Source organism: Myodes glareolus, chromosome 15, assembly GCF_982192425.1.
Source record: "Myodes glareolus chromosome 15, mMyoGla1.1, whole genome shotgun sequence".
Classification (NCBI taxonomy): Eukaryota; Metazoa; Chordata; class Mammalia; order Rodentia; family Cricetidae; genus Myodes; species Myodes glareolus.
In genome coordinates this window covers 24,725,591-24,753,133 of record NC_142040.1, presented here as the reverse complement: position 1 = coordinate 24,753,133, position 27,543 = coordinate 24,725,591, and the positions used below count along the sequence as shown (strand labels likewise).

The 27,543-nt window shown below is 45.3% G+C and overlaps 1 long non-coding RNA gene across 1 annotated transcript; it reads right to left on the bottom strand.

Annotated features, from left to right (window-relative positions):
* Positions 1-5,197: 5,197 nt before the first annotated feature.
* LOC148119652 (uncharacterized) lies at positions 5,198-17,153 on the bottom strand. The gene is made up of 3 exons (XR_015735034.1): positions 16,782-17,153; positions 6,735-6,843; positions 5,198-5,349 (listed from the first exon to the last, which is right to left on the bottom strand). It is a non-coding gene; the product is annotated as an uncharacterized LOC148119652 (long non-coding RNA).
* Between the last annotated feature and the right edge of the window lie 10,390 nt (positions 17,154-27,543).

Sequence of the window (27,543 nt, the reverse complement as noted above, 5' to 3'; positions counted from 1 at the left end):
ACTATTAGGGAGATAACCATGTTCGCTAAATAGAAGTGCTTATATACAAGGCCTTGGCTGCTGTACTTTCGCCTCCATCCCTACCCTAGGAAGACCCGAGGTCATATAGCCAAGGCTATCCCATGCAGCACAGCTTTTGAGCACAAAGCACACAACTTGAAGCTTACTTTCCCCTCACACCCACACACCCATCCCTACCAATGTTGTACAGACAAGGTTGTTTCTTCAAGACTTTAAGGGGGAAAAAAACTAGAAGAAACAATTTGCATTGTCTATTAAGGGTTGACAAGGAGGACAATGATAGGCTCAATACAGAGGTTAAAAAAAGAGAGGCCATGAAGAAAACAGTAGAAGGAACAGCAGGTGTTACTCCCTCTGTGCAGAGGGGACCTGAAGGCTTCCCTAGCACCAGGGACAGCACCACCCTCCACATTACTTAAGGACAAGGCTTCTTTAAAACACACGTATGAGTGTTTACACTTGTTTGTGTTATCGTTGTGTGTGTGTTTGTCTGGTGTGTGGAAGTGGGAAGATGACTTGCGGGAGTCAGTGTCCTCTCTCCACCATGTGAGTTCCAGAGACAGCGCTCAGTCATCAGCCTGGCCAGCAAGCAAGCTCAGGCACTACGCCTCTCAACGGCCCCCATGGTAGGCTTCCCTAAAGGTATTGCCCATGGGCTGGGTTGAGTGGCACACACCTTTAAGCCCAGCACTTGGAAGGCAGGGGCAGATGGACCTCTGTGAGTTTGAGGCCAGCATAATTTTTATAGGGAATTTTAGGCCAGCCCGGGATATATAGTTAGATGCTGTCTTAACTAAATAAAGAAGTTAAATGTAAAGGGTAATGATCATTAGGAACAGCAGGAATAATTGGAGAGAATCTATTGAAAATTCAGGTTATTCTGTCTTGCACCCAGAAATGAATCTGTGGGTCTGGCTGGGGGCTCTGTACTTTGCCCGTGTTACTCTAATAGAGGAGTCTGGAGAGCTCCTTGAGATCTGTGGGTCATCGACCTTCATGAAATAGAACAAAAACAGAAGCGAGTGCCATTGGAAGTAGGTTCTGGGCCTTACGAATGGAACTCCCACATCAAGGTGCGGTACCAGAGACAGGCAGCCTGGAGACTGGCCGTGGAAGACTGGGATGGCTTAGGGGAGGGGTGTGCGGTAAGTTGCAGAGCTTGTGTGTTCAGCCCTAAACTCTGCTCTCGCAGGATGTAGCTACTCTGTGTGCATGCACTAGAGGAGCTGTAGGGTTCCGTCACTGTTCTCTAGCCTACTGGCTTTGACCGTGACAAAGGTGAACCTAGAGGGGAAATCTTAGGAACGTTGCAGATAGCAACAGCGGTGATTGGCTGGGAAGAACAACTGTATTTGGCCCCAGAGTGAGAAGGTGCAGACACTTCCTCGGCTTTGCAAGGAAACGATTTCTGCATCTGTATTTATCCCCATGAGATAAACAATGCTCACAGTGTGTACACTGTACAAAGAAGGGATACTTAAGGCAGCTCTCCGCTTTCCACAGAGATATAAAAGCGCACATGCCATTCATTCAATTCTAATGACCTTCTAAAAGGATCGTCTCTTTAAAAACAGAAAGAGGACATGGAGCTACTGAGATGGAGGACATGGGCCTGGGGGAAGTTAGGGGGAGAAAAGGAGGAGAATGCGATCAAAATGCATTGTACAAAATTCTCAAGGAATTAACAAAAAACTGTTTCTTAATAAAAGATTATTCATTAGCTAAGAGCACTGGCTGCCCTTCCAGAGGCCACATTTTTGGTTCCCAGCACCCACACTGTGACTCACAGCTACCTGCATCTCCAGGTCCAGAGACTGTGACTCTCTTCTGGCCACTGCAAGCACCAGGCGCACAAATGGTGTACAGATAGATATGTAAGCCAAACACCCATACACATGAAATAAAACCATAAAAAAATTAAAGAACTTGATTTTGAAAATACGTTAATGGTAGAAATGTGTATCCAAAACCTTTTCCTGATGTCCCAGAAAGGAGATCATATTCATCAGAGTTAAGACCACCTATTAAATACATTAAGTATCTAAGTTTGCTAGCAATATTTTATTAAGACCTGAGAGAAAGCAGCAACAGTGTGTTGTCTGTGTATGTATGTATGTATGTGTGTATGTGTGTGTGTATATATATATATGTACAAAACTTTTCATTTCAAAGAAACATCTCACTCCTCAGTCACATTCTGACAACTGAAGCTTACTCAAGTCAAATTCACTTTGCAATTAAGTCTGTGCAAGCGTTCTGCTCAGGACCTGTCTCTGCCAGCACAAACCCCCGACATCTGCCACTGAGTCACATGCAACGTCAGGCTGCTTTTTAACGACTTTATTTTGGTCTGGGGAGGGGGGCAAGAAAGAAAGCGCAAGATAGAAAAACTGTCAGAAAAATGGACACATTCCAAAAGCCGAGTAAGACGCCTCCTCAAGAAGGCAACACTTTCTTTGCTGTTTATTATATGCTGAAGAAATCTGCATAATGTTCAAGAAAATGGAACTTTCCATGCATTTCCATCATCTCAAACGCCAACGGCTGCCCCCTCCCACTGCTGTCTCGTTGCCATGGAAATGATAGTGTACAGTAGGATAAGGAATGACGTCATAGGTTTTAAACGAGGATATTAACCAAGGGGTCATCTGCAACATACACAGAAATTTCTTTTGTTTTGCAAAAATTTTGAAAAACATGTATTTCAAATATAAATATAAATATACATCAAATATATGTATATATATATATATATACCTTTATAATCCACCCTACAAGAAAAATACCCAGTAGTGAAGATACTTTAGCCACATTTGTTCCAAACTGTTTCATTTTTAGAACTCTAATAAAAATGATAAGTTATATTTTAGGCAGCATGATTTAGAATTATTTCTTTTCCTTTCAAATATTACATGACAGTCGGCTTTTCTTATATGAAAGGAGACTGGTTAGCATTTTCCACACCAACCTGGAAAAAAAATCATTTGAGCTTTGTCTCAGCCGAAGGGAGGTTCTAAGACTTAAATTATCAAAGCGGCGGCTCGCCCTAGATGTCATCTTACGCCGGGCTGAAATGCGTGTGCAAGACAACTATCTTGGCTCTCTAATCTGGAAAATAAGATGGCGCCGCTTATATCATCAGCTGTGTCTGAAGACTTGGCCTATTAAAAAGTTAGCCACGTGGTAGGCGTTCTATAAACACTAGCTAGCGTGGCGGCACCAAAGCTGATTTCTTCAGCACACCCCAACTGAGTGGAATTGGTGGCTACAGAGCTAGGAGGAGCAGAGGTTGGCCCGAGGTTTCATGTGAACAAACTGTGGAGGGGGCTGTTCACAGAGCAGATCAGCAAGCATTGGCTGCCCTTGGATAGAGACCCCCCCTCCCCACAAATCCCAGGGAAAGAGAGGCCACGGCAATGCTGATTGGGGCTTGACACTGTCCATGTTGGCATTCCCCACAAGCTCAGTTACTCTGAGCACAAAAATATCACATTCTAATATCTGCCCTGTGGCAAAGGCAGTCTGGGAGCAGTTCAGACACCTCCCTGCTGCCGTCTGCCTGGGTCCAGACTGCTAAATATTTGGTGCCAGTGGTTACGGTTGATTCCATTTCCAGAAACGCAATGCAGCTGGAAAGCATTTTTTCTCATAGTGGAAAAAGCCTGCATGGCTACATATCTTCTCAGCAAACACAGGAAAGCATTATGATACATACAGAAATTAACTCTAATGCAATATAAAGCACACAATTTACCAAACCCCAAACGGGAAATAAAGGCCATGTTAGTACTGTCATGATTTTACTCATATTTCATGTTATCGTTTATGACTACTGGTTATGGGGAAACTGATCATTCTGTTGGTGCTGTTCTAAAAATTTAGCTGAGTGAAGTCTGAAATGAAATCGGGGCCAGAGAAATGGCTCAGCAAGTAAAATATTTGCTGCTTAAATCTGGAGACCTGTGTTCAATGCCTAGATGCTCCCACAGAGGAAGGTGAGAACTGGCTCTCCAAAACTATCCTGTAATTGCCACGTGCACACTATGGCATATGAACACCTGCACACAGACACACAAACACACAGACACACACACACACACAGGCACACCACAACAAAGACACAAACAAGAACAATTATAAATACTTGGAAATGTTCTGGAACCATAAAATTAAATGCTACTGTAAGTTCCGTTCACTCAATGTTTTAAATTATTATTCTGTGGGGGGGAAAGGGAGAAAATAATTGGCTACCCGGCTCTTATACTTCTGCCATTTCTCTCTTACATGGGCCCTGTGTACGCTGACCCATAAACACCAGTAATTCATGCAAAAGGTTGAAATAAGCCAGTCTTGGCTCCATTGTTTTTCTTCCCAGTTCAGTTAGTGCTAGCAATGTTTAGAGTAAAAATCTTCCCTTGTAGAGACATCTACAATGTGTCCTGAAATAAGGCCGGGTCCCATTCCACCATCACAGAATGGCCCTGGGAAGCAGGTCTGTTGCTATTGCACATCAGGAGAAACCAAGGCCAAGAAAGGATGATGCAAGCTGCAGACAAGAGAACTGGGCATTGCCGAACCCAAAGAAATCCTCTGAATCCAACCCACGTGGGTTTTCTTCAAGGACCCGGACACCGTGTGAACCATCTCTAATCGCCCTAAACTGTAGGCATCGCTCTAGTTGCCTTTGGTTTCTATATAATGCATGTGCTCCTTTCCACTGAAGTCTACAGTAATAGTAACATTTGTTTTGTTTTTGTTTTTCATAGTACAGATATGTAATGTCCCACAAGTAAAATTTAGTAGAACCTCTAGGGTAAGACTAGGGCTCTGATTCAAATGCTGCTGGTGACCTCAATGTGTAGCCAGGATGGAGAATTATCAGATTAAGACGCCATCAGAAGTCACTGACTGTAGATAACACAGTACATCCGTGCTTATCTTACCGATCCCCAAACTCCAGCATGCACCCAAACCAGATGGGAGTCAGAATACAATATTCTCACTAATGAGTAGAGTCGTATCCCAATAAGATTTGACTGTTACTGTGGGTGGAAGCATTCATATTTCATATGCTTTTTTTCACTTCTAATGTTATGTGTATAGGTGTTTTCCTGTATGCATGTGTCTTAGTTAGAGTTTCTATTGCTGTGAAGAGACACCACGACCACACCAACTCTTGTAGAAGAAAACATTTAATTGGGGCTGGCTTATAGTTTCAGAGGTTCAGTTCACCATCTTCACGGCGCGGCATGGCGGCATATAGGCAGACAGGGTGCTGGAGAAGGAGCTGAGAGTTCTACATCTTGATCTGAAGGCGGCAGAAGGAGGCTGTGTGTCACACAGAATATAACTTGAGCACAGGAGACCCCAAAGTCCGCCCCCCACAGTGACACACTTCCTCCAACAAAGCTACGCCCACTCCAGCAAGGCCACATTTCTTAATCATGTCACTCCCCATGGGGACCAATTTCTTTCAAGCCACCACTACAGTATTATGAGCACTATGTGTGCACAGTTCCCACAAATCCAGAATAGGGCATCAAATGCCCTGAAACTGGGAGTTACAGATGGTTGTAAGCTGCCACATAGCTGCTGGAACTGAACCCCAGTCCTCTGGACTGAGCCGCCTCCCCAGCCCCTTCGTAAAAATTTTTGCAAGATACAAAACATTACTTATTTGTCTCTAACTTTTTTTAGCATATTTAAATGGACAAACTAGGGCTCTGGGCATAATTCTGTCAGAAAGTGTTTACCTGGATTCCATCCTCAACAACATAAAAGTAGAAACTAATTAATTGAAACTACAAAAAATCAGGAGCTGAAGAGATGGCTCATTGGTTAAGAGATGCTAGAACAACCAAACATCACCATGCAGCTCCCCAGGGGTCCTGGTAGCTGTGTGATGGTGTCCAGTGGCTGTGCAGTGGTGTCCGGAGGCTGTGCAGTGGTGTCCGGTGGCTGTGCAGTGGTGTCCGGAGGCTGTGCAGTGGTGTCCGGGGGCTGTGCAGTGGTGTCCGGGGGCTGTGCAGTGGTGTCCAGGGGCTGTGCAGTGGTGTCTGGTGGCTGCGCAGTGGTGTCAGGTTTCTGTTTGAATTTGTATCTCCCAGTCATTTTTGAGGTTGGGTATTTCTTTGGCTATTGGTGACCATTTGCCTTCCCTCATTCCTATGCTGCCTTTTGACACCTTTCCCCACTGTCTGTAATTAACTAGGGCATGAAACCATTGTTATATATTAAAATTGTTTTATTCTGTATAAGTTTGTTAATTTTAATATAATAAAACGTATAAACGCTTTTCTTTATACTGCATTCCTTTTATGACTTACTTAAGAAATCTCTTCCTGTTCCGAGGTCTACAGGCTTGGGTCAGTGGAGTTACACTTTTGTAATGAGGAGCAGTTACCAAAAACTAAAAACTAAAAAAAAAAAACTAAAAAGTGGACACTAAACAAACAAAGGGCTCTTGTTTTCTTTTGCCCTAAAAGTTTTCTTAGCTATTTACATATTTACATTTTACATTTTCAATCCACTGATACACTCTCTCCTTCTCACTCCCTCCCCCTCCTCTCTCTTTCTTCTCCTCTCTCTGTCAACATGGTTAGGCAATTGTCCACACAGATTCATAATTTTACTCTATTACATAAAAAGTTTAATGCAAATATAAACCTTTTTAAATGCAGATAAGAAAAAAATAAACACCAAAAACCCCGTACCTGAAGTTTACCCCAGAAGCACAGATATGGAAGTCAAGTTGACAAGCGACAGGGTAAGTGGAGTGTAAGCTGATGTGATAAGATACTCGTCTGCAGCGCTAGAAAACACCTGTTGAAAAGCAAACACTCAGATGTTACTTTTTGGGTGTAACTTTTTAGTGATTCGGAGATAAAAATATGAGCAAACACTTTGAATAACACACACACACACAAGAAAAGCGCAGTAATCTCTTCAAACACAGGAGACTAGTGGCTACAAAATTCTCCATTAAAAATAACCAGAGACGTTTTGTAAGCACACGCTCTAGGAACCGAGGCTGGCGGCCCCAACAGAGGGCAGGGTGAGGCTGACCACAGGTGCGGCAGCCATTGCAGATGGGCAGCGCTTTGAGAGCGGGCAAAGCATGAAGTCGTGAGGGAGCAGACACACGCATCTCGCTTTAGAGAGCCTGGCCAACAGGGCAGTGGGTGAAGGAAGAGTTGTCTCTGAGAAGAAAGCATTTCTGTCTGTCTCTCCCACTGGTAGGGCTTTGCTGTGGTTGACACAGTTGCCCAGATGTGTCATTCCTCCAGTTTAAGAAGGAGAAAATGAAGTGTCTTCACTTCCATGCTAGCCACATGGTAGTAAAAAGCCAGATCCTGTTAATTATTCAGGAGCCTCCTGTTCGAATGATATAATGGAATCGCTGATATAATGGAATTTGTTATTCGGTTCCAAAGAAAGGACTGGCTGTCCTGCTTAAATTAGTCTCCCCTCTCGTGTGATTAGCATACTGGCAAAACTGGTCCCAAAGCTTTCCCAGACTAAACAAGGGAAGTCCCTGACAGAGGGACAGATGCACTGGCTTTCCTCTCTAGTTGATCGAGATTCTGGTCTCCAGAACCCGAGAACCCGGGCCTCAAGTTGGGTGTGGTTACACTTACTGTACTCTTGGCACTTGGGAGCCTGAGGCTAGACTGCCACACAGTTTAAAGCCAACCTGGGCTACGTAGTGAGTTCCAAGTCTTCCAGACCCACATAGTAAGATCTTACCTGCAAAAAATATCAAACCATGGCTCAGTGGGTAAAGACGCTTGCTACCAAGCCTGACAACTGGAGGTTAATCCCCAGAACCCACATAGTGGAGGGAGAGAATCAGCTCACACAAGTTATCCTCTGCCCCCCCCATGTTCATGTTGAGGCATGTCCATGCGTGCACATCCACAAACACAAATAAACACATCAAATGCATGCATGCACGCATAGACACATATATAGATGCATACATACATTTAAAGTAGCCAAGAAATAAAAAACCAAAGCAAAGTAAAACAAAACCGCAGCTCGAAGCTTTAAGCTCTGCCTTCTAGAAACCCCATCTCTCCGACAACATGAATAATGCTTTACCCAGGAATGACATCCTGTTCTCCTTGCTCACATTCAGCTGTTGGATCACCCAGGAAATGAGATAAGATGACCAAAATCAATTAAAAGCATCTGCTATATTAAACAAATAAAGCACCGTGGGTCTTTCCGAGATAATCAATTAAAGCAGATTTTTTTTCCTCTCATGACATCCAGAGAGGTCATCATAACAAGCACTGCCTTTCTGTATGGCTCTCCCAGCTCTGTCACGCGGATGCTGCTGCTCATGTATCCCCAGTTCCCCTTCCCAGCTGCCGTGGGAGGAGCATCACATCCTGGCCACACTCCACCTTCCCTGCAGGTCTGTGTATGTTTCTGATCTTACATGCATCCCCGGTTGTGAATCCAGGAAATCCGGTTATATTCATACACAGGGAAACCAGTCAGGATGAAGCTGAACATGTCTGCTTCTCTTCACTTCATGTATACTTCAGGCTCTGCCTACTCTTGAAGCATCCTCAGTCTGCAGTGGATACCACAGCCATGGTATGCCCACACTTGGACAGCCCACCCCTGAGGTCTTTGGCTACCCCATAGAAAGGTGTCTTGAACCCCCAAAGTTTATGTGACAAGACATTACAATTACAATCATTTTCCCATTTTTTTCTTTTCTTTTTTCTTTTTCTTTCTTTTTTTTTTTTTTTTCCTTTTTTCCCCCTTACTTTCGACAGTATCTCAGGCTAATCCCTCGGGGTCATTGCTAATTAAATAAGAATATCCTAAATGAAGGAAATTGAATTGGAGGCTTTTACAATTCTCTTCTCATTATCTAATTACAGGGACAGTATTTATGGGCAGCCTAACTCCGGGCTAATTTCTTCCCTGAATCTTAGCTTCCATAGAACTTGAACATCGAGTCCCAAAGCCACAGGATGGGTATCTGTCACTGCCTTGGGGATATCCTTTGCAGTTTCTCTTAGGCACATTTTGCCAGAAGACCGTTGTAAGGCCACCCCTGGTAACCAGGAAAGTCTTTAGAAACCACATTCGAGCAATTACTGCTGTCCCAGCTACTTGGAGCTGTCCAAAACTTTCCTCGATCCATGGCTCTGGATGGAGCACTCCAATCAAGAGTGACAGAAGAGAAAGTCGAGACAGGCGGTTACAGACATTTTTTTCAGTCTCCCAAAACTCAGTTGTCTACGGCTACCCGCCTTTGGCCTTTCTCAACACAACAGACCGTCAGTCCCTTGTTCCCAGAAACTGCACATCTGAGAACTTAGAGACAGGAAACTCATCCTTCAGACAGCTCACCCAGACAGCCTCTAGACTGGCCTACCCTCGTGTCTGTTGTGGTGTCTCAAAGACCCTTTTCCCCCATCTCTGCCTCAACATTCTCCCAGGAGTCCTGCTAACTTCCCACACTAGCCTTCCAGCCTACAGAAGGCTTGGAAGAAACACTACGGAAATAATCAGTGCCGTTCAGTTGTTCCAGCTAAAATTTCTGTTAGCGCCAGTCCTAACGGTGTGTGCCTGGAATCCCAGATCTTAAGTGGCAGAGAGATAAAGATCATTCCAAGTTCAAGAGCACCTTGCTCTACATCACAAATGTCAGGCCAGCCGGGAACCCTATACCAAAAGAAACAAAGAAAATCCCTGCTAGCATGTCATAACTCCGTCTGTAAGGTCAGGCATGAACAGGCTTGGACCACACTAAGGATGGACCCTTCCTCAAAATCAGATGTTTCGCAAAAACAGAAACTACGGGGCATTGATTACGAATCAAAAAACAGGATCTGTGTTGAAACGAAACCACCACAAAGATCATAGATTAGTATCTAGCCAGAGGCTTCCAGTAAAGAATAAAGACATACTATTGTCCCATCCCTTAAGAGTTAATCCACCTGGGCCTGTCGATCACCTGAACAGGAAATTGTCCCTCAGGAAAACCACCTTTTCTAGGGACTTAAACATGCTAAATCCTACCCTAAACTGTGGATCGGTGTAGTAGTCTCTCAGGTTATTGCCCCCTCTCCAATTTGAGAGTGTTTCCTCTGCAATAGTCTCTTTGTTCACTGCCCATTCTTACCCGTATGAGTATCCCGATTTATAAATAAACTCCACCTACCTTCTACACTACACTCTTGGCATAGCGTCTAAAACTTTTTGTTTGTTTTTGGTTGCTTTTTTCCCCCAAGATATCATTTCTCTGTGTAGCCCTGGTCGCCCTAGAACTTGCTCTGTAGATCAGGCTGGCCTCGAACTCAGAGATCTACCTGTCTTTGCTTCCCGACTGCGGGGATTAAAGGCAAGTGCCATCACCACCTAGCCCATCTGAATTATTTCCACAGAGCTAGCCTAGGAAGCTGAGAAATGAGGTCAGAGTGTGAGCCTGGTAACGAAACTAAGTGAAGTAGATTTCAGGGTAGAAGAGGCTAGCAGCAGGTAGACATGGCTGTATCCAGAGGTCAGACAATGTCCCAACTCTCTTTTGAGTGGGCTCATTTCTAACTTTCTTCTTAGGAGCCCTGAATATAGTTCTTTCAAGTAAAGCGTGGCATTCAGAGTTGCAATCAGGGAAGAGCAGAGCAGCCCCCTCTGTACCCCTGGCTCTTTAGACTGAGGAATCTCCATGTGATTCCTCAAGCAGCCTTGGAGCTACCAGCAAAGCACCTCAGAAAAAGCCATTACACAAAGCAAGCAGGGTGCTTTGTAATCTCTATCCTCCATGTATCTTTCTCTGTTATTATTCGTCACTGTAGGCTTGTGGTGTAACACTATTCCCGGGAAGACTTGAGTAAACACCTGCTCACCCAGATAGGGAACCAATGACAGACCAAAGTACAAATACCACTACTTCTATGAGGTGCCTCTCCCCGACCCTAGAAATGACTCAAAGACAGCTGTATCACCAAAGGCCACTCCAGCACAGGTGACAGATCTCAAGAGCTAGAACCCTGAAGTGCAGCGCAGCTGCGGGCAGCTCAGTAGGTTGGAGAGTGTCCTTTCCAGGTGGTTCAACCTGTCTGAGCCTCTTCCAGCCATCTCCGATGGCCCCTGCTTCTTCCAGGTGGCTTGGCTGATGTCTTAGGCTTCTGTTGCTGTCAGAACACTCACCAAAGCCAACTTGAGGAGGGAAAGGTTTGCTTCGCCTCATAACTTACAATCCATGAGGAAGGGAGGCCGCAGGAGGAACTCGGGGTGAGAAGCTGGAGGCAGGAACTGAAGACGAAGCCACGGAAAAACACTGCTCACTGGCCTGTTTCTCATGGCTTATTCAGCCTGCTTTCTTATACAACCCTCATACACAGCCCTTCCACACCATTCACCAGTCAAGAAAATTGCAGACTTGCCTGCAGGTCAGTCTCACGGAGGCCTTTTCTCATTTGGGCTTTCCGCTTCCTAGATGACTCTAGCCTGTGTCAATGAAACTAACCAAGGCAGCTGGTCTGAGCCTGTTCTAGGCAACTCAGCTTGTCGGAGTGTGTCTTTCAACAGTCATTACTCTTTACATATGCTTGAGAAGGGAGAGGCCTAGGGACTCTGGTCAGTTTCAGGAACTTCCTGAAGTCACCAAGTTGTTTACTTCCTGAGCTTATGGAACTTCCCTACAGGATGGAGGTCTCACCTCTGCTAGAAAATACTGCCATTTCACCCCCCTTTGACATCCTCTGTCCTAGTGACCTCCCCCACTTGATACCCTGCTGCTTACTTCCCCTTTGATTTGACATCCTGGCTCTTCTCTAAAGTGAACAGGTTTGTCTTGGAGAAAATCACTGCACAACAGGGCTTTAGTTTCCTGATATGCAGAACATCATTTCCTCTGGGCAGTTTTTCCCAAGGGCCAGCCTCGTCTCTGTGGATCTCTTCGCACACTGGCATACCAAATGCTAAATTGACAACCCCTGGAAAACAGGGATCGCCGCATTTCCTCTTTCTAATCCAGAGCCAAGACGAAAGGGATGTAAAACCTTCTGCCTTTGGGTACAATCAACAGAACCCCTTCCGTCTTTAAAATCAACTGGTTTATCTTAACTTCACACTGTAGTCTGGATTCATTCTCGACTGAAGCTCCCCACTCTGTGTTCTTCTCTTCATCACTTTTGAGACTTTCCAGTCCCATCTTTACACTCAGTTCTCCCTCCTCTGCCTTAGTCACCGTGTTCCATACGATCCCAGGAACCCCCACTTTTCACTCACATGGAATGGCAACGCCTTCGTCACACAACCTGACCATGCCAGAACGTCAATCAGCCCAAGGGTCTGACAAGTGCCAAAACCTTTTGAGCTTCTCTGGTGCCAAATATCAAAGGCCGTGTGCCCATCTAGAGCAGTGGTTCTCAACCTTCCTAACACAGCGACCCTTTAATACATTTCCTCATGCTTTGGTGACCCCCCCCCATAAAATGATTTTTGTTGCTACTTTATAACTGTAATTTTGCTACCGTTATGAATCATAATGTAAATATCTGTGTTGTCTGATAGTCTTAGAGGACCCCTGTGAAAGGGTTGTTTGACCCCCAAAGGGGTCTCAACTCACCCGTTGAGAACTACTGATCTAGACACATATACAAAGCAGGCTTACAAATGAATGGTAATAGCATACAGATGACATACTCCAATGAGCAAGTACACACTCCAACTCCAGATGGGAAGGACAGCTCGTAAACATACGAGAAGGAGCAGGGATTTGAAAGAACATGTTCTACGTGAATGTATAATTTTACATATTTGCATTTAATTAAGAAAAGCCACGAGTGTTTCTTAAAACACACAGTAAGAAAAATAGCCAAGGTAAGTTTTGAACTCAGGGCCATTCGTATCACATTATTTCTTAGCTAGAGAGCCATTGTGTTCGACAGGCCCGGGCCTCAACTGGTTTTGTGCCTCTGTGCTTGTTCTAGAAGGGGAAAGGTTCTGTCCTAATCTGAGAGTCAGAGAAAATGTAGTACCATATCATGAGCTGGGCAAGTTCTCCTCAAAAATTAAAATAACTTCCCTGGTCCCCCTGGAATTCCTGGCCCATCTTCCTCTTTGGCCGATGTCCTACTTTTCTTCCCAGGTTCTGCTCCAAGCGATGTAGTGCTGGCCCACGTGATAGGACCTGACTATGCCTCAGCAGCTCTGATCATCTCTCAGACCCATGAGAAGCCACCGGGAAAGTGACCAGATACTCATGAATACTTCCTGTGTGCCAGGCCAGATCCAGACAAGGGTTCTGTTTGGTTTTCTTTAGAGTGGAATTATTAGATGGTGGGAAGCGCATCCTGGGACTTGACAAATGGTCGGATAATGGGTTATTTGACCCCAGCAGTAATCTAGTAATAGTTATTTTGTTTGAATCACCAAAATCTCATCTTTCCCGATCCTGGCACCGTGTCCCTGCTTCACGGCCCTCGGTTCCTGTCTCACATCACCCTACGTTTTTGTGTAATGGCTTTTGAAAAGTGTCTTACATCATATGCTCCTGGATGTCAGCAATCACTCTCGAGAAAAGGGCTCCGTGCTGGGATCTCACACTTGGCAAATCTGAGCACCACTGTGGAGACCCAAAAATAGTTTGTAGGGCAAATTAGGTCATAAATTTTGGTCAGATTCAGAAAGGTCTCAAAAAAAAAAAGAGCTTTCTAAGGTTACAGACTAAAGAAACTAGCACCTTGGAGTGCTATGTTCTAGACAGAGAAAACCTGGGCGTCCTGTCAGGTAGCTCCCATTCCGAGGCCTGCAAATGGGCTTCCTGAGACATTTACTGACGATCTTTTGTTCTCAGTCCATCCATCTTCCCGCTGCTACATTTGCTTTCCGTCGTCATCTTTCTTCCCAGCTCCTCCCCACCTTCTACTGCATTAAAACTAGATTTCTGAGGTTTTTGGCTGAGGAGAGGGCAAAACGTAGTAGAGTCAATAAAGCAACCACATTTCCAAGTGGCCTTGTTGAAAGTTCATGGTACAGACAAGGGTCTTAACCCCAGACCCTGAGACTCACAAAAAATCAGGACTTTTAGCATGTTCAGAGACTTTCTGAAGCCAAGAAGCCCGGCTTGGAATATCAAGAACCGAAATGCGAACTGACCATGGTAAGGCCAGCACTGGAGAGGTTGGATAAACTGACCTGCGGACTAGCGTTCCGGGGCAGAGGCAGATCCAAGATCAAGGCCTACCTGGGCTGCACAGAGAAGCTCAAAATCAAAAAAGAAAAATCAGTTCTGTGTTAGCTGCTTTTCTGTTGTCGTGATTAACACCATGGGGAAGGGTGCTTTTAGAAAGAAAAGTCTATTGGGGCTTATGGCTCAGGATGGACAAGAGAATACCATGGTAGGGAGACGCGGGAGCAGGCCACAAGAGCAGAAGCTGAGCAAGCGCATCTCAGCCACAAGCATGAAGCAGAGACCAGAGACCACACCGGGCAGTGGGATGAGGCTGCATAAACTCAAATCCTGCCTCTGGTGACAACTTCCCTCACCAGATCCGTGACTGCTACGCTTCCCAAAACAGCACCGCCAAGCGGAGAACAGAACGCTGCAGTGCCTGAGGCTCTGGGCACACTTCTCCTTCAAATCACTTCAAGAAGCTGAGCTGTCTGAAAATAGCACAGGGAGGTTGTTTTGGGGTTGCTTGTTTGTTTTGTTGTTGCATGTTTTGTTTTTTATGTTTCTGCCTGAGTGTATTAGTTGGGGTTCTCTAAAGGAACAGAACTGATGGAATTAATATATATATGTATCATGTAAATAATATATATATATATATAAATATAGATCTACATATTTACTAGCCTCTTAAAGGGAGATTTATTACTTACAGGACGTGCCCTGAATAGTCCAACAACCACTGCCTCACACTATGAGGTCGAGAATTTTGTAGTTGTTCATTGTACAAGGTTGGGCGTCTCAGCAGTCCCCGTGACACGGGAGGCCTTGGTGGTTCCCAAAGAGCTGCTGGTCTTTGGCCTACATTGGAATCCTGATGAACTTGCGTCTAACATCACTGATGGGATGTTGTGGCGGCAATGACAACAGGACAGATGAACTTGCCAGCAAGACTGAAGGCAAGAGGCAGAAAGCAAAGCTCGAAGTCCCTATGATGCTGTCCAAAAAACCATTCTGTCACAGCGTAAGACAGAAGGAACAGTCTGAGGAGAGTACCACCCACACGAGGTTGTGAAAGGACCCCAGATCCAAAGGTTCTCCTGATTGGACAACGAGAATCCAGTGTATGAGACGGCTAAGGGGAGGCCATGCCAGAGTCCTTAAGTCCCTTCCTATCCTAGACTGTGACAGGAGACAGTGTCTTTGGAAGTCAAGTCACAAGGACAAAACAGTGTCCTTACACAGCCTTTCACGCAAGGACACAGCAGACAATATCTGAAGAAAACTTTCAGGAGACACCAGACCCAACGGTGCCTTACGTCCTGGGCTATCCATGCTCCAGAAACATCCTGGGCATACAGCACTTAGTTTGTTTCATTGTGTCCTAGCAGCCCCGACTACAAGAGGATGCAGCAGCAGAATTCAGAGAGTCTGAGGCCAGCCATCTAAAAGACATCCCGGAGAGTACCCGCCCCAGGCTAGAAGGCTAGGGGTTTCAAAACTCAGACTTCTAGGGTTGCTGACATCTTCCCACCTATGAGAAGAGAAGGGTTGAACTCTGCAATGAGCTCATGGCTAACTGAACCACATCCCTTAAATCAGTAAGACTGACCTTAATGGGGTCTCAGTTCAGGGACAATGGTCAACCATCTATGGGCTACTTCTATTTTATAACTATTAAGCCAGCAAAACTGTTAGCCTTAATCCAAGCAAGAAATGAGTCTAAAGTTAAGCAAAAGCAAAACTAAGATGCATTAATAGCAATAATAGTTATTTTTTGCTTTTCAGTCCAGACCCCCTGGAATCTCACTAAGCTGAAACTAAGAATCTTTGCAGGAATTTAATTTTTCTGTCCTGTCAACAACCAATTAGCATGGCTGGAACATGAGCATATATCTGTTAACTGAGTTCATCTACTGTTCTTGACCCCTGAACTTAATTACTCAGGTAAAATGTATTTAAAATCTGAACATTTTTATCTCTGAGATAAATACTGGAGGAGGATCAGGTATGAATAATTCTTTTGTGCTGTAATTAACATTTAAATTAATGGAGAGAGGACTGGCCATTTGTTATTCCTTTAGGGAAAAAAAGCGTGTGTGCAAACACAACTCTATTAAATAGGGGTAACGCTGGTTTTTCTTCCAGAAAAGAGAAATCTATAGGATTAATCTATGTCCATGATAAAAAAAACCTTTTCTCTGAAAAAGTAACAAAAATCATAGGCTTTGGGTTTTTGTCACCTGGCAGTTTGTTGAGCTCCGCACATTTTGCCCTGCATCTAAACATTTGTGCAGACTTAGGACTATCTGGAAACACCTTTCATTCCAGAAGCGCCATGCTTTCAGCAATTACAGGAACTGAAAATTCTCTTCACAGATTTCCACAAAACATGAACCCCCCCCCCCCCGCCACATTCTTGTTCCTCGTCCTCCAAAGCCCCTCACACGGTAATTAAAGTCTTTATCGGTGTGCCCGTGTGCCACACAGCAATCTAGTCCTCCTAAAAATAAATGCACATGGGAAATTCCTCACAACGATCAGCAAACAGCAATTATGATTGCCTGTTATTAAAATGCTCCCAACTAATTGCACAGATACCAGCAGAGAGGCTTACCTTAAAAGGCTGGGTACCCAAGGGGAGGCTGCCAGAGTCCTGAGCAGACAGTTTAGAAACATTTGGTAAATATTTGTGAGGCACCATTAACAACAGGTAAACAATGCAGTGCGTGAGAAGAAAAACACCCTTGAAGAACTGAAGACGGTGGCTCCTCCATAGAGGCGGAAAGCAAATTACTTCAAAGTGAAAGACTGAACGCAGTCCTGAGGAAAGCTACCGAGCACAGTGTCTAAGCACTCTTGGTTGCACACACGGTATATCCACCTCGGACTGTATAAAAGAGGCGTGTTTTCTTTATGGTATATTTAACTCCAGGGGTAATCTGACATAAAACTCAAAGACCTCAGCCCTTCCCTAACATCTTTTGCATTTCAGTCCCAACAGAAATGGAGATTTTACCCTTTGTCACAAGTACTCACTACACGCGTGCGTGCACGCATACACACACACACACACACACACACACACACACACACACACACACGAGATGTACCCAAGTATGTCCATGCTGGATACATACTTTATAGACAGCAGGGGGTAGGGCAAGCAGATGAGTGCATTCTGAGATACCTCACTTCCAGATGACAAAGAAAATTCTAGTCGTGGAAAACGAAATGCCCAGGAAGGTATTCTGGCTCAATTAAAATCCAACTTTGATTAAATATTTTGTTTAAAGGGAAAGCCGGTGTCTCTTCGGTGAGAACCTTTCTTGGCAGCTGCTCTGGGGAAAGCAGGTGGTTGAGCCTGCCCCGAGGGTTTCGGAAATATTAGTATTTAAACCTCTCTTGTGTCACTAAAGTTCAGGGCAGCTTCCGGATGCCTGGAGGAGGAAGACACAGCAGGAGCATCACAAGCCACAAAGTGGGGAATACCTTCTAATTTAGCCGAATCCGCGTCTGGTCTAGGTCTCTCCTCTCTGCTCCTCGCTCACAAAGGCAGCGTATTAGAATAGCAAAGCTGGCCCCTTCCTCTCTGTGTGGCTAAGACATAACATGTCATCAGAAGGCAGGGTTTGCCAGGCCGCGATTTGTTCGTCTAGACTCTGGCCATTGAACTCTGTTTATTACTAAACATTGTGTGGAATGACAGCAAATCAAAGGGAGTTCTGAGAGACTGTGGGACCCTTCTTCCAGGAGGGCTGCCCGGGTCACATAGACAGACATTCTAACCTCTCAGTCCCCCCTTGCTTTTAGAGGTCTATGGTTCCCAGGGCCCGGGGGCTGACCACTAGGCTAACCTTTCGGCTTTTCCTAGCCCAGGACACGACCCTGAGCCTTTGGTAGCCTTCAGAGGCCCCTCCCACTATTGTTCCAGTGTGCAGCATTTCATACTTATATTCCAGCTGCTACACGGAGAGGGCATGAGGATTCAGTGGTGATTATCATATGAAAATGGAACGTGATAGGAGAGCGCTGTCAATCACAGCACAAGTGAACCAAAACCACAGTCTCACACACACACACACACACACACACACACACACACACACACACACAGAGGAACACCGACATATACTCACACACTTGTACACACAAAGGCATCCGAGCAGTACCTTCTCTTCAAGATAAGATCGTGATCTTTAAAAAACACTGGTCAGGTTTGTCAGGAGACATAATTAGCAAATCCACAGTTACCATCCTTACACATAATTGATAGCCTAATTTTTAATATTTAAATTAAATTAATAATTTTCTTACTTTCTGGAAAGACTAGATATAGAAGATAAAATAAAATGAACACTTTCAGCTCTCCTGCGGAACACTTCTGAAACACGCTGGTTACGTGAGGAAGATTGATACATTCCATCCACAGCACAGTACAAAAAAACAAAAAGATAGGTATGACCTATGAGTTTAGATGGGCAAGGCCTACACACCGAACTCATAGGACCCTTACATATGGGACTATGTAATCTGAGTCTCTCCATTAACTGCAAACCATTAGCCCAACGGACTACTAAACACAACAAAACAAAATACTGCTGAATGAGGTTCGGCCTCTGTCTGGTAGCAAGTTAGTGATTGTTCATCAGAAAAGAAGCCGTTGGCCTCAAAACCGCTAGGACATGAACTTGATGGCCTTGACCTCCTGGGTCCGTCCTGTGGAAGTCTGAAAGTGGTCACTGGGAGCTGTACCTCAGCCAGCCCACTGCGACGTCTGTCCACAGGCACCGGCTGCGACCCATCTAATCCCAGAAGCGGGATTACTCAGAATAGCCCTACTCAGAATAGTTCCAGGAAAGCAGAGTAGGGCAGTAAAGCCATCCAGATAAGCTTGGGGCCTCAAAGGACCAAAGGACTTGGGACAGCACTCCAAACCCCACAATAACCAAGGCAGTCCTTGTACTCTCTCACCAAAGCCGGGGGATTTGCGGCCTCTAGTTTGCTTCAACCTTTAGAGGGCAACATTAATACAGTCCGGTCTTCTGAATAGTATCATCATCCCTGTCAAACACTCCTGAATTGAGGAAATTAGAACAAATGTATCATTTGTATTCAGTGTGAGTCTGTTTACCCACCTAGAGGCTGTGTACCACTCTAGATCAGGTACCCAGAGCTTCTGCTTCTGATTTGAACCTGCAGCTCCAGGCCCTACCAGGTAGATGTCTATAAATGACATAATAAAATGATGGGTAAATTACAGTGATTTAAACTGAATGCATTTCAAAGTACCAACACCAAAGAACAAATCGTTATTTTCACTGAAGTTCACACAATAAATGGTTTTATTTAAAGAGTAATGGATGAAAGGTAGATAAAAACAGAAAAAGCAGCCAGGCATGGTGGTTCACATCTGCAATCTCAACACTCAAGAAGATGAGGCAGGAGGATTACCATGAGATCCAGGCTAGTCTGAACTATAGAATAAACTCCAGGCTAGTTTAGGCTACGGTGTAAGACCTGTTTGAAATGCAAAGGCAGAAAAGATGAGTCTCCACACTCCAACCCCGGGCACTGACTTTTCATTACCTTTTTAATTGCTAAAGGAGTCTTTGTTCGAAGATTGCAAGTTACAATTTAACTCTCAAGTCAACTATAGGTCCCCTTGTCTTTCAAGTCACCCTAACAATAATGTCTTCAATTATTTTTTTCAGCTAAACAAAGGAAAAATCATGCTATATAAAAGATCAAAACACAGTGTATACTTTATGAAATAGCAAAGGATTAAAAAAGAAAAAAATCTCCTCTCTTCTTCCCTAAAACCAATATGCTGGCCATCAAAACAAGTCTGTGAGCTCGTCATCCACAGGGTCCATTAGCATGAGCAACACAGGAAGCACACAGAGGACGCATGCTTGACAAACACAGGAAGGCCACAAGCCTAAGAGGCTCTGGTGATTCGGTTAAAACCTCATTTGAGTGCTTGGGTAATCATTTCCCTCCCGGAAAAGGATCCTGGGACTTAAACCAGACCTAATGTGCAAACAGTTTCCCACCACAATGGAGAAATAACACAGGGGGACCGGGGGAGGAGGTACTACAAACCCACAGTAGTCCAAAGTGAAGACAGAGATTCTTTTTTTTAACCAGGCACCCCTGAGACATTCCTTTATTAAACCCAGTTCAGGTACACAGGAGGAGCCCTTGTCAGAGGAGAAAAACTCCTTTTGGTTAAGAGAATAGACTCTCCAGCCTGGGTGGAGACCCAGCCTTCCAGTTGACCTTGGGGCCACCCCTAGGAGGGCAGACTCCCCTCAAGCCCAGCTAAGGAGACAGTGGAATCAGACCTTCTGAGGTACCTTACTCTCTATCCCTCCTTAGAACTCCCAGTGCAGTAGCTCACAGCCATGCAGCGGCCCACTTTCCTGAATTACCCAGAAAAGCGGAACTTCTTTTTCTCTTTCTCTATCTTTTTAAAGCATGTTTTCCTTGACATTCTGGGTTCCCCCAGCATTTGAGACCTTCTTATTCTTTCTCTGAAGCCTCTCCCTTCCTGCTCTCTCTTCCCTGTGCCCGACCGTGCCAGCTTAAATGGCTTTTTCTATATTCTTCCACTCTCTTTCTCCAGGCAGCTGCTGAGATTTACAGCTTGCCTGCCTGGGGCAAGGGCTTTCTTGTAAACTAAGAAAATTGACATTGAGCTTTCATTTGAGTCCATCCTTAGATTATTTCATTAAGGAGACTAAGAACCCCAAGAGGGCATCCCAACATCCCCCATGTCATGTCTACACCCTCATATGCACTTTAACCGTGCTGACTCCTCTGACCCCTCCTGAAGAAGTAACAAATCCTCTCGGCTATGAATATACAATGACGTCTAACATTCACTCACATAACGTCTTCTTTAGCTGTGCCACGCACATCTCGAGCCTGTTGTACTTCTAGACCATTCTTTCTGGTCAAATCCATGCGAGGAAGACTCTTTGAAAATCCGCGAAGGATAGCTCCACTGGGTGTAAGACTATGAATAATTTTTAAAATTCTTTTTCATTTTTTGCAAATTTTTTTACCGAGATCAATTTTGGCCTTTAAAATCAGAATACACTATGTTCTTGGTTTTGTTTTTCAGATAAAGCCTGACATAGCCCTGGCTGAGCTTGAACTGCTGGTTCTCCTGCCTTTTCTCCCCAAGTCCTTAGCGTTCCAGGTATGTGCCACTATGCCTGACTTAGACGTGCTTTTAAGAAAACGTATGTGTCTGAGAGAGGCATGCACCCCTGAGTACGAGTGCCTGCAAGAGTTCAGAAGAGGGTGTCAGATCCCCTGAGGCTGGAATTACAAGCAGCTCTGTGTCATCCAACATGGGCTCTAGAAACCAAATCGGGTCTTCTGCAAAGGTGGCACCTGTTCTTAACTGCTAAATCATCTCTCCAGTCCCTGATATGTGTTTATTGTTACTGTTGTTATTATCACCCTACAATGGAAGAGTTGAAGAATTACTCAGTGCAGCCCTCACCTTTGTGTGAATTTTGTATTTTCAGTGATGAGCCTAGCCTTTAATGGCCAAGCCGTCTCTCCAGTCCGTGTGTGAATTTAACACAAGACACCTCTGCGCAGACGGGCAGGCAGGCTGTATTTTACCCGTCCACCCCTTCTCCAGACTCCAGAGACTGGGTCCAGAATGTTCTTCTGTGATGCAGACTGTTGCTATGCCAGGTTGTTCAGTGGCGGGTTTGTACCTGCGTGTGATTGTGTGGCCTGTTCCCCACCCTTCCCTCTTCAGACACGGGTCAGAAATTAATTCCCGGTCACTATGAAACTTAACCCAGCACTAACATTTCATTCAAAATTCCAAGCACAGGGATGTCAAAGAGAGGCAGGTGAATCTGTGGGAGTTCAAGGCCATCCTGGTCTACACAGTGAGTTTCAGGCCAGCTAGGACTAGATGGTGAGACATTGTCCCCAAAAATGAACAAATAAATCCTGCCTGTAGAAGCCACTGCCAACAACTATCTTGGGACAGCAATTTTCTTTGTGTGTCAGTAGCAAACAACCAGAGTAAGGACTTCAGCGAAGAAATCCAGAGCATATCATCTGCAGACACAAAGATACCTGGTTTCACATCCGGGTCCATTGTTCCTTGTAGCTTGCTCTGCATCAACCCCCAAATCTAGTACTATCTCATTTTACTTTTAAAAAAATTATGATGGCCCGGATTTCCCTCTGTCTCTCCCTCTCTCTCACACCACATAAGCACTGACCTAGGTGTCCATACACACCTCCTACCATGAGGGCAGTCACTTGTAACATCCACTCTCTGTCACAGCGCTTTCTCCAGACATACTGTGTGCTCCTGGAGCCCACAAGCCGAATAGTCTACTTCCAGATCAAATCTGAAGTGCGGGTGTGCATGGGTGTGTGTGTGTGTGTGTGTGTGTGTGTGTGTATGAATGTGTGAGTGTCTGTGACTGTGTGTGTGTGTCTGTGACTGTGTGTGTGTTCACAGCCCTAACCTTTCTCAAGTTGTTCCATTTCCAAGACAGCACTTAGAGGGTATGAGAAGTAAACCAGCTATGTACATCCTGAGATGGGCACAACTGACATACAGAATCCAAGGAGGGAGGGAGGCAGAGAGAAAGCAACCCGCTACCCAGGTGAAGGAGCAGAGTGACGCAGGGATACCAGAATGGGGTGTAAAATTTGGAGAGTCAGTTTAAAATGAAAACATGGGTCTTTTCTTCCACAAATATCGGGAATTCCAAGACGGCCACAGTAGAACATGAAACCCCGATATGAGTTCCTTCTTAACACGGTGCCCTGTGGGTCTGCACAGATCATACACCCATGTAGCTTGCCTTGTTGGTCAACAGTGGTGATGTCACTGGCTTTGATGTCTATACAAGCAGCAGTCTTGGAGGTTGGGAAAGGAAACAAGGTGGAGAAATAAAGAAAATGCAAACTTCGATGTGTGGACAGCCAGAAACAATTTTCAAACACTTTCTCTTTGAGATGTTAGTTACTATTATTTTTGAAATAGTGTGATGGGTGTTCTTGGTTCTCTGCTTAACTACATCTGCCATTAACCCAGAAGTGACTGGGCACACCTGTGAGGGATATTTTGTTTGATTGGATTATGTGAAGTGAGAGGACCCGCCTCTAATCTGGGTCACACCCTCTGCCGGAAGAGAAAAGCTCCATCTTTTTGCCTGCTTTCTCCCACCCTTGATCGCAAGTCCATTTCCTCACTGGCTTTGGAGCCTCCTTCTTCAGGATTCTAGTATATACCGGAGACCAGCTGAGACATCCAGCCTGCCGGCTGAGTGATTACTGGATTCTTTGACCTTCTATTAGTAGACAGTCATTGTTGGGCTAGCTGGACCACAGCCTGTGAGTCAACTTAATAAGTCCCATATATGGGAAGAGAGAGAGAGAGAGAGAGAGAGAGAGAGAGAGAGAGAGAGAGAGAGAGATTCATTCTACAAGTTCTGTTACTCTAGAGAACCCTGACTAATACAAACAAAATTGATCAGCTCCTGCTTCCACAAATAATGAGAATGTTTCATGCACCCCAGTCCAGTCCAGGAGAGCAGCTTCATTGTCACAGAGCTGGACAGAACTCAAATCACTTTGGAAAAAAGATAAAAACGACTCACAAAACCACAATTTTCTCCCTTTGTATTCAGGTTCAAATAGAAGTTAGTTGTGAATGAATTTTCAATTTTTTGAGCTACCAAATACAGCAGAGAGTGTGCTCCTCCCAGAAACCCATGCACCATGCCAGGCCCATGCTCCCCACAGGACAAATCCTCCCACAAGAGCCCAGGAACTCCTCGAGCCAACCTTCACGGAATTCTCCAGCTTTCTTCATTCCCACAATTCTCTCCTCCCAGGTTTCGGCAGGGTCCCAACATGTAAATTTATGTACATATTTTTAAACCAATTATTTTCCTTTTATGTTCAAGAAGTGGTTGGAGCTAAGCTGCTTGGGTTTTTTTTCCCCACAAAATTCCTAGGCTCCCAAATCTCTCCAAGCTGAATTCCCCATCCTTCATAAACAGTTAAAGAAACAGAAATGCCTAGGCACCCAACTTTCCAGCCTGCCAAGTCCAGAAACGGCTCTGCCATGTAAATCGCTCTGTAAGGGGAAAAGAGAAAACCCTGAAATTCTAAAACTGGCCCTCAAAAAGTCATGCTGAGGTGGATGAATGGTTTGTGGAGCTATAAAAACATATTCTGGCCTTGTTTGAGCATATCCTTGGCTTTCAAACATATGAGCCATATCGTTATTAATGATTCGATGTCTACACTGCCCGGGTCTTCCTGCTCAGTTATCAAGCCCACGTGCACCACGGTACCTCCTCTGGGGGGACTAAGAAAACACCAGAAATCCCAAAGACCTGCAGCTGAAATAGGCATCTGCCTCATCCCAAGTGGCTGTATTTCATGGGCAAGAGGCCTGGAAACAACTGAGATTGATTGACAGCCTACTACAGGCTTTGCCCTGTGTTAAGTGCTTCGGTGAAAGATAACCCATCGTTTCTTCCAAGGGATGCTCCAATTTAAACTTCGGTGACTTTCTCAAGCTCACAAGCTGACCTGCAGGAAAGATGGGATTCGAGGCCAGGTCCCCAGTCCCAAACCTTCTTTCTATTAACCCCCCACCCCATGGTAGCTGGTGCCGTAGCCAAGTTGAAGGCACAACTGGAGGGCACACTGCGGACTTCAGGAAAGGAAGCCATCCTGGGCTCAGAGCTCCTAACTTGACCTCTCTCCATGGGCTGAATAGCTTCAAGCGAGTTACTGAAACTGTGAGTTCCAAGGCCCAATGCCACACTGAGAGACAGATTTTAAAGTCTGAACGAAGTAACACACATGGAACCTTTGGAACAGCGTATGGTACATAGAAAGGAGACAGTAAGTGTTAGACACTGAGACGTACCCAAAAGCAAATCTGAAGCAGGCCTGGACCCCTGATGAAGAGGCTGACTTCATTGTGGAAAGCTATAGAACCCCATTGACAGCCCTGTATCTGGTACTCTTGCCCTCTGAGATCAAACTCAGCAGTAGGGCAGAGCCAGCAGGTGGCTTGTGACAGCCCATGTGACCTGTGGCAGGATTTCCAATCCCTTTCCCAAAGTACCACGGAAAGACTTCACACTGCCGCTGCCGTGGCAGAAGCAGGTGGGTCCCTTTCCACCATCCGGGGCTTCTGAGAAAAGCCATCAAGCTGGTGAAGCTGAAACCATTTACAAACTCTAGGGGAGGGTTTCAAAGAGCAGCCGATTCATTCCCCTTTATGATTATAATAAAACGCTTGGGTGAGGCCAGAGGATCTGCCATCTCCCAAACCAGTCCCTGGAGCTTCCCCAAGAGAGGGCCACCCTGGGACCAGAAGAGTTTTCCCAGCACGAAGCCCATGACATTTCCATCAGCCACAGAACTGGTTTCCCCCTTGCAGCTGCATCGCAGAGATGAATGGTTCAATTTGCAGCTGCTTAATAGTGATCTGGGGAGCCCTCCCTCCTGTCATTTGCCCCTGGCTTGGCCCCGCGGATTTGTGGTTAATGGGGCAGGTAGAGTGGCTGCTTCTTTCCCCTTGACTGGGTGTGTTTACTCAGATCCGCTCCTCCATCAGTTGCCGCGTCTTAATCTCAGCTTTGCTCGGGTGGAATGCTCCCCCACACGTCTCTATCAATGCCAGCCATTGAATCTCTAGAAACTGATAACTTCGGCAACTGCTCAGCGGGCTGCTTCTGAGGAACACATCCCCAAGGAGGTAGATAGCAACAAAAGGCTTAAAACAAGAACAAAAAAAAACAATTCTCAGGCTTTTCCCAGCATAGCTGTTATCTCGAACAGCATCTATAACCCCATTTGTGGCTTTGCTGGAGACACAAGAAACCCTGAGATCAGACAGGAATGGCTTAGTTTTGCTTGTTAGTTTCTCCGAAGCCATGTTCTCTCCTCCCTGTTCCCTATCTTTGCCTTCTGTTCACTCCCTGCATATTATATCTACTCTTTCAGGGAAGTGTTCCCCTCAGGAAAACACTCCTTCAGGGACAATGACAAGACCCTAACATTGTGCTTGAGTCTACCAGGTTCCGGAAGATTTACCACAGAAAGCCTGGAAGTCTACTCCTTAGGACACAGCTCGCCAGGGATGCGGCCCACAGCTTTGTTTAAGGTCAGCTCTGAAGCTGCCTCAGGTGAGGTGGGCTCAGAGACAATCTTCCCAGCCAGTGGGTGCCCTGGAGTAGAGAGGGGCTTTTCAAGCTGGGTAGGATAGGACCGCCCTACTTACAGATGTCAGCTGACTTTGCTTGGGGACCACAGAGGACATAGCTTGCCTCAGTTTCCATGTTCTGTTAAGGGAGTTCTGGTTCTCAGGGATGATCTGGGAATCCTTCCCCACACTTCATTCCTGGGGTTTCCGTGTCAGAAGCTAGTCGTCCTTAATGGGCCTGAAACAGTTTTGTGGCCTGTACTTTCAGTGATGGGAAATCTTGATTCCGTCATGCTAACAAACACCTTTCATAAGAAGTCTGCCTGAGCCATACGTGGTAAGTTCCAGTTACTGTTCCGTTTGGATCGGGTGACACACTTCCACATGAGTGGGGCACTAGACTGGGTTGAACCTTCACCAACCATATCACTCCAAAGGTGCCAACTTTGGTGGCTCAACCTGAACCTTTATCTTTTTGTTCACACAGGTGCATATTCTCACTCGGTGTACATCAACGGACTATCATTTCCCCCAACAAAAGCTATTTCTAACATACCTGTTAATCAAATAATCAGCCAGGATGGACTCTCGCTGATTGAATTAGGACTGTAGTAATGCCTCCGCATAGAAACGCAGACAGGACCTTTAGAACTTTCTTACTCCTCAAGTCTCAAGCCCTGTATGAACACCAACGAACTTGGCTGGGGGATAACACAGTACAAAATACATTCTTTGCATCTGCAAGGTCCTGGGTTTGGCTCCAGTGCTTGACATGAGATGAAGTAGACGTGAATTCTTTAACGAAGGCATTTGAGTCTCAAAGTCATAACTCTAAGGACACACAGCTCTCCCACCTCCCCCAAGTCCTCCCCCTGCTTCTCCTGGGCATTCTCCACTTGCAGGAGAACAAACACTTGGGCAGCTCTCTTTGGCTCGCCCAGCCAGGGGTCTTTGGCCAATGACTTACAGTTACGGTCCAGGAACAGTCTCATGTTACTTGCTTAGCTTACACACTGTAAATCCAGTTTTAAACCCCAATAACTTCCTCTTTCTCCACCCTTCAAGTTGCCTAGCTCCTTCGTAGCCCCAACTCCTGGCACACATCCATTTATTCAACAAATATTCACTTGAGCACCTGTAGACAATGTGCTGACTC